Source organism: Salmo trutta, chromosome 20 (assembly GCF_901001165.1).
Source record: "Salmo trutta chromosome 20, fSalTru1.1, whole genome shotgun sequence".
NCBI lineage: Eukaryota > Metazoa > Chordata > Actinopteri > Salmoniformes > Salmonidae > Salmo > Salmo trutta.
Window position 1 is genome coordinate 5,208,100 of NC_042976.1, and position 13,972 is coordinate 5,222,071.

The following is a 13,972-nucleotide window of genomic DNA, read 5'->3' on the forward strand; positions in this document are numbered from 1 at the left end:
GGGCATAGCGAGATTTCTTATAAGCGTCCGGATTAGTCTCCCGCTTTAGCCTTTAGCTCAATGCGGATGTTGCCTGTAATCCTTGGCTTCTGGTTGGGATATGTACATACAGTCACCGTGGGGACGACGTCATCAATGCACTTATTGATGAAGCCGATGACTGAGGTGGTGTATTCCTCAATGCCATTGGATGAGTCCCGGAACATATTCCAGTCTGTGCTAGCAAAATAGTCCTGTAATGTAGCATCCACGTCATCTGACCAGTTCTGTATTGAGCGAGTCACTGGTACTTCCTGCTTTAGTTTTTGCTTGTAAGCAGGAATCAGGGGGATAGAATTGTGGTCAGATTTGCCAAATGGAGGGCGGGGGAGAGCTTTGTATGCGTCTCTGTGTGTGGAGTAAAGGTGGTCTAGGATTTTATTTTCCTGGTTGCGCATGTGACATGCTGGTAAAAATTTGGTCAAAGTGATTTAAGTTTGCCTGCATTAAAGTCCCTGGCCACTAGGAGCGCCGCTAATGGGTGAGCATGTTCTTCTTTGCTTATGGCCTTATAGAGTTGGTTGAGAGCGGTCTTAGTGCCAGCTTCGCTTTGTGGTGGTAAATAGACGGCTACAAATAATACAGATGAGAACTCTCTTGGTAGATAGTGTGGTCGACAGCTTATCATAAGGTACTGTACCTCAGGCAAGCAATACCTCGAGACTTCTTTAATATTAGATATCGCGCACCAGCTGTTATTGACAAAAAGACACACACCCCCACCCCTCGTCTTAACAGAAGTAACGTCTCTGTTCTGCCGGTGCATGGAAAATCCCACCAGCTCTATATTATCCTTGTCGTCGTTCAGCCACGACTCGGTGAAACATAAGATGTTACAGTTTTTAATGTCCCGTTGGTAGGATTATCTTAATAGTAGGTCATACATTTTATTTTCTAACGATTGCACGTTAGCAAGGAGAATGGAAGGCATTGGGAGTTTACTCGCTCACCTCTGGCTTCTCAGAAGGATCCCCGATCTGCGTCCCCTTTTTTTCCCCGATCTGCGTCGTCTTTTCTTCACGCAAAAGGCGTGGATCTGGGTCTGTTCCAGTGAAAACAGGATATCCTTTTCGTCAGACTCCTTAAAGGAATACGTTTCTTCCAGTCCGTGGTGAGTAATCACTTTTTTGATGTCCAGAAGTTATTTTCGGTCCTGAGAGACGATAGCAGCAACATTATGTACACAATAAGTTAACAAATATGTTGCACAAAACGCAAAAAAAAATGCTAAATTGCGCAACTGGTTGGGAGAATGTAAAACGTCAGGCATGTTCTTCGGCACCATCTTTACTTTACTGAGGGTAACTTAAGGGTGGATGGTCTCCAGAGATAGATGGGAGGGGTTGAGGGGAGCTGAAGGATGGGACTAAAAACAAACAAAAAAAGACACTAATGTAACATATAATGTGTCCGTAATATGTATAAGCTGGAAGGAGAAGCCTATGTGTTGTTGTCCACTATTTTATTCCAATTAGGGGAGGGGTGGTAGTGTAAAATAATGTATGTATGTAGTAACCAAAGAAGTGCTAAACAAACTGTAACTTGAATTCTAAATAAATAACAGACAGTGTCACCAGCAAAGCACCCCCACGCCATCACACCTCCTCCTCCATGCTTCACGGTGGGAACTACACATGCGGAGATCATCCGTTCACCTACTCTGCGTATAACGTCCATTGCTTGTGTTTCTTGGCCCACGCAAGTCTCTTCTTCTTATTTGTGTCTTTTAGTAGTGGGGGGTGGCTACTTTGAAGAATTTAAAAGATAAATATATTTTTGATTTGTTTAACAGTTTTTGGGTTACTACATGATTCCATATGTGTTATTTCATAGTTTTGATGTCGTCACTTCACTTGAATGAGTAGGTGTGTACAAACCTTTGACTGGTACTGTACATAAATATATATATGGGGGATTGGAAATGATGCAGACAATTACATTGATAGAAGCCACAAATAACAATACTACAATTATAAAAAAGACCACAGGAGAGGGAGATGAATGGAGAGAGACGAGAGGGAGGGAGGGAGAAAGGGGGGCTAGACAAAAAAAGGCAGAGAGAGAGAGACTATGAAGATGTTATTAAGTGTGTGTGTGTGTGTGTGTGTGTGTGTGTGTGTGTGTGTGTGTGTGTGTGTGTGTGTGTGTGTGTGTGTGTGTGTGTGTGTGTGTGTGTGTGTGTGTGTGTGTGTGTCAATGTGACCTATGACTCACTGGCAATGCTAATTTCATAATTGACAAAGTGAAAATGTTTTTTTATGACATCAAAATATTATACAGTATCTGAAAGTGAAATTTTTCCATTACTATTAGTCATGCCCAGGGTTAAATTAAAATAAAATGTTATTTGTCACGCTTCGTGTAAACAACAGGTGTAGACTAACAGGGAAATGCTTACTTACGGGACCTTCCCAACAATGCAGAGAGAGACATTTTTTTCTAAAATAATAACACAAGGAATAAATACAAATGAATAATAATAACTTGGCTATATACCAGGTTGTAAGGGTAAGCAAAAACACATCTGCCATGCTGATCCTCAACACTGAGGCCACTCAGAGGTGTGTGCTTAGTTACCCACAACTGCGTGGCCAAGAAAGACTCCAACACCATCATTACGTTTTCTGACGTACGCAACGGAGGTATGTCTGATCACCAACAATGATGAGACAGCCTATAAGGAGGAGGTCAGAGACCTGGTAGTGTGGTGCCAGGACAACAACCTCTCCCTCAACGTGATCAAGACAAAGGAGATGATCGTGGACTAGAGGAAAAGGAGGACCGAACACGTCCCCATTCACATCGATGGGGCTGTAGTGGAGCGGGTCGAGAGTTTGAAGTTCCTTGGTGTCCACATCACCAACCAACTATCATGGTCCACACACACCAAGAAAGTTGTGAAGAGGGCACGACAAGGCGTTTTCCCCCTCAGGAGAATGAAATTATTTGGCATGGGCCCCCAGATCCTCAAAAAGTTCTACAGCTGCACCATCGAGAGCATCTTGACCGTTTGCATCACCGCCTGGTATGGCAACTGCTCGGCATCCGACCGCAAGGCTCTACAAAGGGTAGAACATACTGCCTAGCACATCACTAAGGCCAAACTTCCTGCCATCCAGGAGCTCTATACCAGGCGGTGTCAGAGGAAAGAAAGCCCAAAAAAATGGTCAAAGTCTCCAGTCACACAAGTCATAGACTGTTCTCTCTGCTACCGCACGGCAAGCGATACCGGAGCGCCAAGTGTAGGTCCAAAAGTCTCCTTAATAGCTTCTACCCACAAGCCATAAGACTACTGAACTGAACCCGGACTATTTACATTGTTCCCACCCCTTTGTTTTTACACTGCTGCTACTCGCTGTGTATTATCTATGCATAGTCAATTTACACCTACTTACATGTACATATTACCTCGATTAACCTGTACCCCCACACATTGGGGTACCGGTACCCCCTGAATATAGCCTCGTTATTGTTATTTTATTTTACTTTTTATTTTATTTTTTATTTAGTAAATATATTCTTAGCTCTTTCTTGAACTGCATTGTTGGTTAAGGGCTTGTAATTAAGCATTTCACTGTAAGGTCTACCTACACCTGTTCTTTTGGAGCATGTCACAAATAACATGTAAACTGATTTTGATAAGAGTGTCTGCTAAATGACTCAGATGTAAACAGTATTGTAATGTTGTATTATTAGATATAATCAAATAACAATGTGTTTTAAACTGACCATATACAAGTCAACCCAGTCAACAACCACCATATACTGAACAAACCAATTTGACCTCCTGTCACAAACAGTAACACTGCATCTGGCTTTTGTATTCTTTAAATGTTTGGTAAAACAAAAAAGGGGACATTTTATGGACCATCTACACAGCATGAGGGTCTAGGAGGATATCTGACATTGGCTCGTTTCCCAACAGAAAACCAATCAACTTGGTAAGCTTCAGGAAATTGCCCCATTGATTACTGATAGTCAATATGCAATGTGAGAGGATGGGCATGGTCGAGTATGTCTGAGTGGGAGAGAAGGATAATCGACAGAGGCATAACTCTGGGTCATGTTCATTAGGGCACAATGTAGCAAAATGTTTCAAAAACGGAAAAGGAAAATAAACATTTTCAGATTAACATTAAATTCAGACAGTACCTCCCTGTTTCAGAGCCTTTCCTTTCATTTTTATACTGAACAGGACCCAGGATTCTCACTGACAGTCAGACTGACATCTCCTCACTGTCTTTGTAGCTGTCTACTTACAACCACAAGCCAATGCTGGCACTAAGACCGCACTCAACGATCTGTATAGGGCCATAAGCCAACAAGAAAACGCTCACCCAGAGGCAGCTATCCTAGTGGCCGGGGATTTTAATGCAGGAAAACTGAAATCCGTTTGACCTCATTTCTACCTGCATGTCACCTGTGCAACTAGAGGGGGAAAAAAACTCTAGATCACCTTTACTCCACACACAGAGACACATTCAAAGCTCTTCATCGCCCTCCATTTGGCAAATCTGACCATAACTCTATCCTACTGATTCCTGACTAAAAGCAAGAACTCAAACAGGAAGTAGCAGTGACACGGTCAATACTGAAGTGGTCCGATGAAGCGGATGCTAAGCTACAGGACTGTTACGCTATCACAGACTGGAATATGTTACGGGATTCATCGATAACATTAAGGAGTTTACCACATCAGTCACCGGCTTCATTAATTAGTGCATCGATGACGTCGTCCCCACAGTGACTGTACATACATATCTCAACTAGAAACCATGAATTATAGGCTATATCCGCACTGAGCTAAAGGCTAGAGCTGCCGCTTTCAAGGAGCGGGACACTAACCAGGAAGTGAATGACAATCAAACAGGCAAAGCGCCAATACAGGACTAAGATCGAATCCTACTAAAGCGGCTCTGACACTCATCAGATTACAGACAAGCTAAATGCCTTCTATGCTCGCTTCGAGGCTAGCAACACTGAATCATGCATGAGAGCGCCAGCTGTTCCAGACGACTGTGTGGTCACGCTCTCCATAGCCGATGTGAGTAAGACCATTAAACAGGTTAACAGACGGATTACCAGGACGCATACTCAGAGCATGCACTGACCACCTGGCAGGTGTCTTCACTGGCATTTTCAACTTCTCCCTGACCCGGTCTATAATACCTACATATTTCAAGAAGACCACCATAGTCCCTGTGCCCAAGAATGCCAAGATAACCTGTCTAAATGACTTTTGCCCCATAGCACTCACATCAAAGCCATGAAGTGCTTTGAAAGGCTGGTCATGACTCACATCAACACCATCATCCCAGACACCCTGGACCCACTCCAATTCGCATACCGCCCCAACAGATCTCAATCAGACTCCAGACTGCCATTTCCCACCTGGACAAAAGGAAACACCTACGTGAGAATGCTGTTCATTGACTACAGCTCAGCGTTTAACACCATAGTGCCCTCCAAGCTCATCACTAAGCTAAGGACCCTGGGACTGAACACCTACTGCAACTGGATCCTGGACTTCCTGACGGGCCACCCTCAGGTGGTGAGGGTAGGCAACAACACATCTGCCACGCTGACCCTCAACATAGGGGCCACTCAGGGGTGTGTGCTTAGTCCCCTCCTGTACTCCCTGTTTACCCACGACTCCAACACCATCATTAAGTTTGCAGACGGCACAACGGTGTTATGCCTGATCACCGACGATGATGAAACAGCCTATAGAGAGGAGGTCAGAGACCTGGCAGTGTGGTGCCAGGACAACAACCTCTCCCTCAACATCAGCAAGACAAAGGAGCTGAACGTGGACAACAGGAAACACATTCGACGGGGCTGTAGTAGAGTGGGTCGAGAGCTTCAAGTTCCTCTGTGTCCACATCACTAAGGACCTATCATGGTCCAAACACCTAAACACAGTCGGGAAGGGGGCACGAAAACACCTCTTCCTCTTTAGGAGGCTGAAATTTGCAAAGGTCCTCAGATCCTCAAAAAGTTATACAGCTGCATCTTGACTGCATGGTAGGCAACTGCTTGGCATCGGACCATAAGACACTACATCACTGGGTCCGAGCCGCTTGCTATCCAGGACCTCTATACCAGGCAGCGCCAGAGGAATGCCTTAAAAATGTACAAAGACTCCAGCCAAACAAGTCATGAAGTGTACTCTCTAGCTAGCGAGCGGTACCGGAGCGCCAAGTATGGAACCAAAAGGCTCCTGAACAGCTTCTACCACCCAAGCCATAACAAACAGTTAATAAAATGGTTACTCAGACTATTTACATTGATCTCCTTTGAATTTACACTGACTCTCTTGCCAGGCTCAATGTACACTCACTGGCCTCTATCCACACACTCACACATACTACACTGACACTCTAACACACACACACTCACAAACACAAAACACACACACACACACACACACACACACATGCATATTGACGCCACACACAAACTCATACATAGACACACACATAGTCTTTCACACTATTTCACACTGTTCACATATGCTGCTGCCACGCTGTTTATTTTCTATCCTGATTGTCTACTCACGTTTACAGCTCCCCAAAGTATATGTACATATCACCTCAACTACCTGGTACCCCTGCACATTGACTCAGTACTGGTACTCCTTGTATATAGTCTCATGACTACCTCGTACCCCTGCACATTGACTCAGTACTGGTACTCCTTGTATATAGCCTCATGACTACCTCGTACCCCTGTACATTGACTCAGTACCGGTACCCCTTGTGTGTGTGTGTGTGTGTGTGTGTGTGTGTGTGTGTGTGTGTGTGTGTGTGTGTGTGTGTGTGTGTGTGTGTGTGTGTGTGTGTGTGTGTGTGTGTGTGTGTGTGTGTGTCTGCATGCGTGCATCTGTATATATATTTAAGTGTGTCTGTGTGTATCACGGCTGTTGATTTCCAGTGACTGCCCTCACAGCCTGTTCTCATCATATTATGGCCCTGTACGTAATATGCTAGCTCTCTCAGGTTCCAATTCAACAGCACTCCCAAAGGCCCTGCTCTCTCTCTCCTTCAACAGAGTCCATCCCCATCACTCAAAGAGCAGTGGGGTGCTGACAGAGGAGCAGAGGTCCATGGAGCTGTGAATCATACATTCTCACCTCCGATATGTCGCCATCCTACCTCGCGCCCTCGCTCTTTCTCTTTCCCTCCCTCCCTCGAGTCCAGCTACTCCATCGGCTTTTTCCTCAACATACATACCACACACTCCCTCCCTTCTCTCTCGATCCTTCTCCCTCCCTCCCTCTCTCTCGATCCCTCTCTCTCTCTAGCAGGTCAACGATCGCCAGCCGCCATCGTTGAAAGAGATAGAAACACTTAGCTAGTATACTAACTCTACCTCCTAACCTTCAGCTAGTATACTAACTCTACCTCATAACCTTCAGCTTGTATACTAACTCTACCTCCTAACCTTCAGCTAGTATACTAACTCTACCTCCTAACCTTCAGCTAGTATACTAGCTCTACCTCCTAACCTTCAGCTAGTATACTAACTCTACCTCCTAACCTTCAGCTAGTATACTAACTCTACCTCCTAACCTTCAGCTAGTATACTAACTCTACCTCCTAACCTTCAGCTAGTATACTAACTCTACCTCCTAACCTTCAGCTAGTATACTAACTCTACCTCCTAACCTTCAGCTAGTATACTAACTCTACCTCCTAATCTTCAGCTAGTATACTAACTCTACCTCCTAACCTTCAGCTAGTATACTAACTCTACCTCCTAACCTTCAGCTAGTATACTAACTCTACCTCCTAACCTTCAGCTAGTATACTAACTCTACCTCCTAACCTTCAGCTAGTATACTAACTCTACCTCCTAACCTTCAGCTAGTATACTAACTCTACCTCATAACCTTCAGCTTGTATACTAACTCTACCCTTACTACTGTTCTACTCCGTTAATTTATTCACGAGAAATGACGGTTCTTTCCAATAGTATATGATCCTCACGACACGGCAGGCCAACACACAATATGAGTGCAGAACGAATTAAGCTAGGAAACCACAGCCCCATAGTTGTATTGATCTTTCATACAGGCCTGTGGTCTTTTTAGGGAATTGATGAGAATCATTTCAAGAGAGAAGTTTGACGATTATGATCGGGAGGTATTAGTATTGATCGTCTCTCTCCGGAACCTTCCATTGTGTGCTAAATAAAGGATCATTTCATTTAATAGTAGGAACGGTACAGTGGCCCTCGTTTTCTCACGTTCTCTCTCTCTCTCATGTTCTCTCTCTCTCTCTCTCTCTCACGTTCTCTCTCCCTCTCTCAAACACTGTCGTTTTCTATCTCTCTCTCCCTCTCTCTCATTCTCTATAACACTGTCGTTCTTTATCTCTCTCCCTCTCTCGCGTTCTCTATCTCTCTCTCCCTCTCTCACGTTCTCTCTAACACTGTCATTCTCTATCTCTCTCTCTCATTCTCTCTCTCTCACTCTCTCTCGTTCTCTATAACACTCTGTCGTTCTTTATCTCTCTCCCTCTCTCGCGTTCTCTATCTCTCTCTCCCTCCCTCGTGTTCTCTCTAACACTATTGTTCTCTCTCTCTCTCTCTCTCTCTCTCTCTCTCTCATTCTCTCTAACACTGTCGTTCTCTATCTCTCTCTCCCCCTCTCATTCTCTCTCTTTCTCTCTCGCAGACTTTAATTCACTTTTACTCATTCCAGAGTTCATGCTGCTAAGGCATTTCCTCAGAGAGCTATGTTGTTGACGACAGTGTGTGTCTGTGTGTGCGTCCTTGTGTGATTCTGTGTGTGTGTCTGTGTGTGTCTGTGTGAGTGTGAGTGTGTGTGTGTGTGTGTGTGTGTGTGTGTGTGTGTGTGTGTGTGTGTGTGTGTGTGTGTGTGTGTGTGTGTGTGTGTGTGTGTGTGTGTGTGTGTGTGTGTGTGTGTGTGTGTGTGCGTCTGTGTATGCGTCTGTGTGCGCATTTGTATTAGTATTTATTATGGGGTCCAGCAAAATTAAGGCAGTTTATACAATTTTAAAAACATTACAATTCATTCATAATAGATTTCACAACACACTGTGTGCCCTCGGACCCCTGCTCCATCACTACCACATATCTACAGTACTAAAATCCATGTGTACGTGTGTGTATAGTGCGACATCAGAACTGCGATTTCTTACCTCAGAATAGACAAAGAGTTTTTCTTCAATGAGTCAGACGGGAGAGATATAATACAGACACCCGACCAGGCCCAGATCCCTGTCATTCGCTGGAAAAGGAAACTGAGATTTTGCGGAAAAAGATCAGGGTGCCTTGTGAGGATCAGGCGACGAGTGGCTAATCTGCCTTTGTCTTCAGTCCTGCTAGGTAACATTCAATCGTTTGGAAAATAAATGGGAAGAAATGAAAGCACGTATATCCTACCAACGGGGCATTAAAGACTGTAATATCTTATGTTTCACCGAGTTGTGGCTGAACAACGACATTAAGAACATAGAGCTGGCGGGTTCTACACTCTATTGGCAGGATAGAACAGCAGCCTCTGGTAAGACACGGGGCGGGGGCCTATGCACATATATATATATGTAAACAACAGCTGGTGCACAATATCTAAGGAAGTCTCAAGGTTTTGCTCACCTGAGGTGAGCAAAACTGTAGACTACCCTATCTACCTAGAGAGTTTTCATCTGTATTTTCATCGCTGTCTACATACCACCACAGACCGATGCTAGCACTAAGACACCACTCGATGAGCTGTATAGGGCCATAAGCAAACAGGAAAACGCTCATCCAGAGGCGGCATTCCTAGTGGGACTCAAATCAGTTTTACCTCATTTCTATCAGCATGTTAAATGTGCAATCAGAGGGAAAAAAATTCTAGACCAATGCTCTCCTTGGCCCTCCATTTGGCAAATCTGATCAAAATTCTATCCTCCTGATTCCTGCTTACAAGCAAAAACTAAAGCAGGAACCATCAGTGACTCGCTCAATAAAAAAGTGGTCAGATGAAGCAGATGCTAAACATGTTGTTAGTTAAGATTGAAAAAAGTAAGGCGCCTAGACAGCTGCCCTGGGGATTTCCTGATTCTACCTGGATTATGTTGGAGAGGCTTCCATTACAGAACACCCTCTGTGTTCTGTTAGACAGGTAACACTTTATCCACAATATAGCAGGGGGTGTAAGGGCAGAAGACTATGATCAATAATGTCAAAAGCCGCACTGAAGTCTAACAAAACAGCCCCCACAATATTTTTTATCATGAAAGTCTCAGCCAATCATCAGTCATTTGTGTAAGTGCTGTTCCCTATATGCGTGCTGAAAGTCTGTTGTAAATTTGTTTACTCTAAAATAGTATGGTACCTGGTCAAACACATTTTTTTCTTCTAAAAGTTTACTAAGGGTTGGTAACAGGCTGATTGGTCAGCTGTTTGAGCCAGTAAAAGGGGATTTACTATTCTTTAGGTAGAGGAAGGACTTTTGCTTCCCTCCAAGCCTGGGGACACACACTTTCTATTAGGCTTAAATTGAAAATATGGCAAATAGGAGTAGTAATATCGTCCTCTATTATCCTCAGTAATTTTCCATCCAAGTTGTCAGACCCCGGTGGCTTGTCATTGTTGATAGACAATAATAATTTGTTCGTCTCTTCCACACTCACTTTACGGAATTAAAAAATTACAATTCTTGTTTTTCATAATTTTGTCAGATATACTTGGATGTGTAGTGCCAGCGTTTGTTGCTGGAATGTCATGCCTAAGTTTGCCAATAAAAACTTATTCAAGTATTTGTCAATAGCAGTTGGTTTTGTGATGAATGAACCATCCGATTCAATGAGTGTTGGACCTGAGTTTGCCTTTTTTCCCCCCAAAATGTCATATAAGGTTCTCCAAAGCTTTTTACTATCATTCTTTATGTCATTTATCTTTGTTTCATAGTGTAGTTTCTTCTTCTTCTGTTTATTCAGTTTAGTCACATTATTTCTCAATCTGCAGTACGTTTTGCCAATCGGTTGTGTAGCCAGACTGCTTTGCCATACCTTTTTCCTCATCCCACTCAACCACACAATGTTTCAATTCCTCATCAATCCACGGGGATTTAACAGTTTTTACAGTCATTTTCTTAATGGGCTCATGTTTATTAGTAACAGGAATAATACATGTCATAAATGCGTCAAGTGCAGCGTCTAGTTGCTCCTCATTACACACCACAGACCAGTAAATATTCTTTACATCAACAACATAGGAATCACTATGAAAACTTTATGCCTCTCATACACTATATTAGGCCCAGACTTTGGAACTTTGGTTTTCCTAGATATGGCTACTATATTGGGATCACTACATCCGATTGATCTGGATACTGATTTCAAGCACATTTCTGCAGCATTAGTAAAGATGTGATCAATACATGTTGATGATTTCATTCCTGTGCTGTTTGTAACTATCCTAGTAGGATGACTGATAACCTGAACCAGGTTGCAGGCACTAGTTACAGTTTGAAGCTATTTCTTTAGTGGGCAGCTTGATGAAAGCCAGTCAATCTTTAAATCACCCTCTCTGTTGATATCACAGATATTATCAAGCATTTCACACATATTATCCAGATACTGACTGTTAACACTTGGTGGTCTATAGCAGCTTCCCACCAGAATGGGCTTTAGGTGAGGCAGATGAACCTGTAGCCATATTACTTCAACAGTATTTAACATGAGATCGTCTCTAATCTTTATAGGAATGTGGTTCTGAATATAAACAGCCACACCTCCACCATTGGCATGTCTATATTTTCTGTAATTATTATAACCTTGTATTACTACCACTGTATCATCAAATGTATTCATCTAAGTGAGTTTCAGAGATAGTCAGAATATGAATGTCATCTGTTACTAGTAAATAATTGATTTCATGAATCTTGTGTCTTAAGCTACATATGTAGCTACATATGTATGTTAACGTGGGCTATTTTCAGCACTTTTCTTCTGGGATGCTTACTTGTTTTCATTGCTTTACTGAGAAGCTTAGCAGCAGTAGATATACTTCCTGCTAGGGCACACCGCCTCAGTGCCTAACCGTATAAATCTAATTCATGATTACAGCATATAATAGCGGTAGGATCAGCAGAGGCATTCAGGGCAGTTAGAGGGACATCAATTAGGTTTCTTACATTGTGTCTTCCAACACCCCTGGTGTAACGTACATTTGCTGAAGCATTATGAAAACTCTGCATCACAATGGTAGGGATTTACTGAGCTGGACTTGGGTCATTGATAAGTCATTGTCTCAACGCAGCCTTATAATGCTGTGAAAGGATCCAGGAAACCAAATGATTTTGGGTGGATCCCATCCTCCTTATAAAACGCGTTTTGTTTCCAAAAGGTATCAAAATGGTCATTACGTGTTACACTCACAGAGCTACAATAATCACGTAGCCAGTTGTGAAGAGAAAGAATCCTGCTAAAGTGTTCAATGCCATGATTCAGAGAGGGATCAGAGAGGGATCAGAGAGGACACAGGGCCAGATATGATGGGTCTTTTATTAGTGTCCAGCAGAGAGTCAATCAGCTCCTTAAAATCCAGTTTCAACTGTTCAGAGCTGCCCTTAATAATGTCATTAAAACCCATTTGGACTACGATGGAAATCGATTCTATGTCCTGACGTAGTACGTTCGGGAGCAGCTTAGTAGTCATTTACTCTACGCTACGGGACGGGACGTAGTTTTTGCACCAGGAACGGTCACTTTTCTTACCAAGGATGAGGAAATCTGCTACCGCTGCCACGCTTCACAGGATTTGGAGAACCCTTTATGGATGGACGAGAGGCAGGATCATTTGAACCAGTTGAATCTGTGTGTGCGTCTATGTGTGAGTCCATGGGTGTGTGTGTGTGAGTGTTTGACTTCATCCTCTTCTGATTTCTACCATCCTGAAATAATCAAATCTATTTTTCTTTTCATCCTTTTCTGAATTGATGCATTTCCAGATGCCATTACGTCCGTTTGAATTACCCCGCATAATAAGCTCCTTCCTCAATACTAGAATAAACTTCCATTAATTTCATTGTAATCACTCTCATATAAGATTAGTCCAGGCCTAACATTGTCTTGCATCCTGACTGTTTTGTTTTAGTTCTCATAGATTTCCTCTACAGTGGCCCCAAAGCATACTTACTGTCAATTAGGTCTCGTAGGAAGGAGATGGATGACAGACACTGATATCTTGATGTCCCTGCCTGGTCACAACACTAAAATGACATCCTCGTTCGCCATCTTTCAGTACATAGTCTTGTGTTTTCTCCACTGGTTCCCATTCTGAGATATTGTCAGATTTTATTTTTTCTTGTTTGTTTGTAAAGGGACACTTTTGGTGACACATTGTAGGTTACATCAGTGTAGAAAACAAATATCTTGCCTGCCTTGTCTTTGTATAAAGTCGTACATTGGTTCCTTGGTTCCCTGGTGCTCGCCTGATCTGTTTGTTTTCCCCCTTTTCTTATTTGTGTATAAGAAATGTGTTTTCAAGAACATCTCGCAAATAAAGTCAATTGAAATGCAGTAGTCTGGTCCCGTAGTCTTGTTGATGAGCTAAGTAATACATTTTCCCTTGGAAATGTGTTAAGACATCGAGAGTTTAAAATGAAATATAAAATTGCCTATTCCGTAAGCTATATTATTAATAATTTAAGACTGAGTTGTGTGAAAGTTAAACATTCTAGACTTGAGCTCTTTTTAAAATACACATCAGGAAAACCTTATCTGTGGTCACCCATAGGACACAGCATGTCCAAGCATAAAAAGACTGAAAATAAATCTGGAATGCAATATGGATGGATATGAATGTATTAATTCTAAAGATCACAGAAGGCTTGGAGACAGCTACTTCATCAATCCAATATGTCCTTACATTGAGGGTGAACTGACATTTAAAAGAGTAGGTTAAATACAGTGTAGGC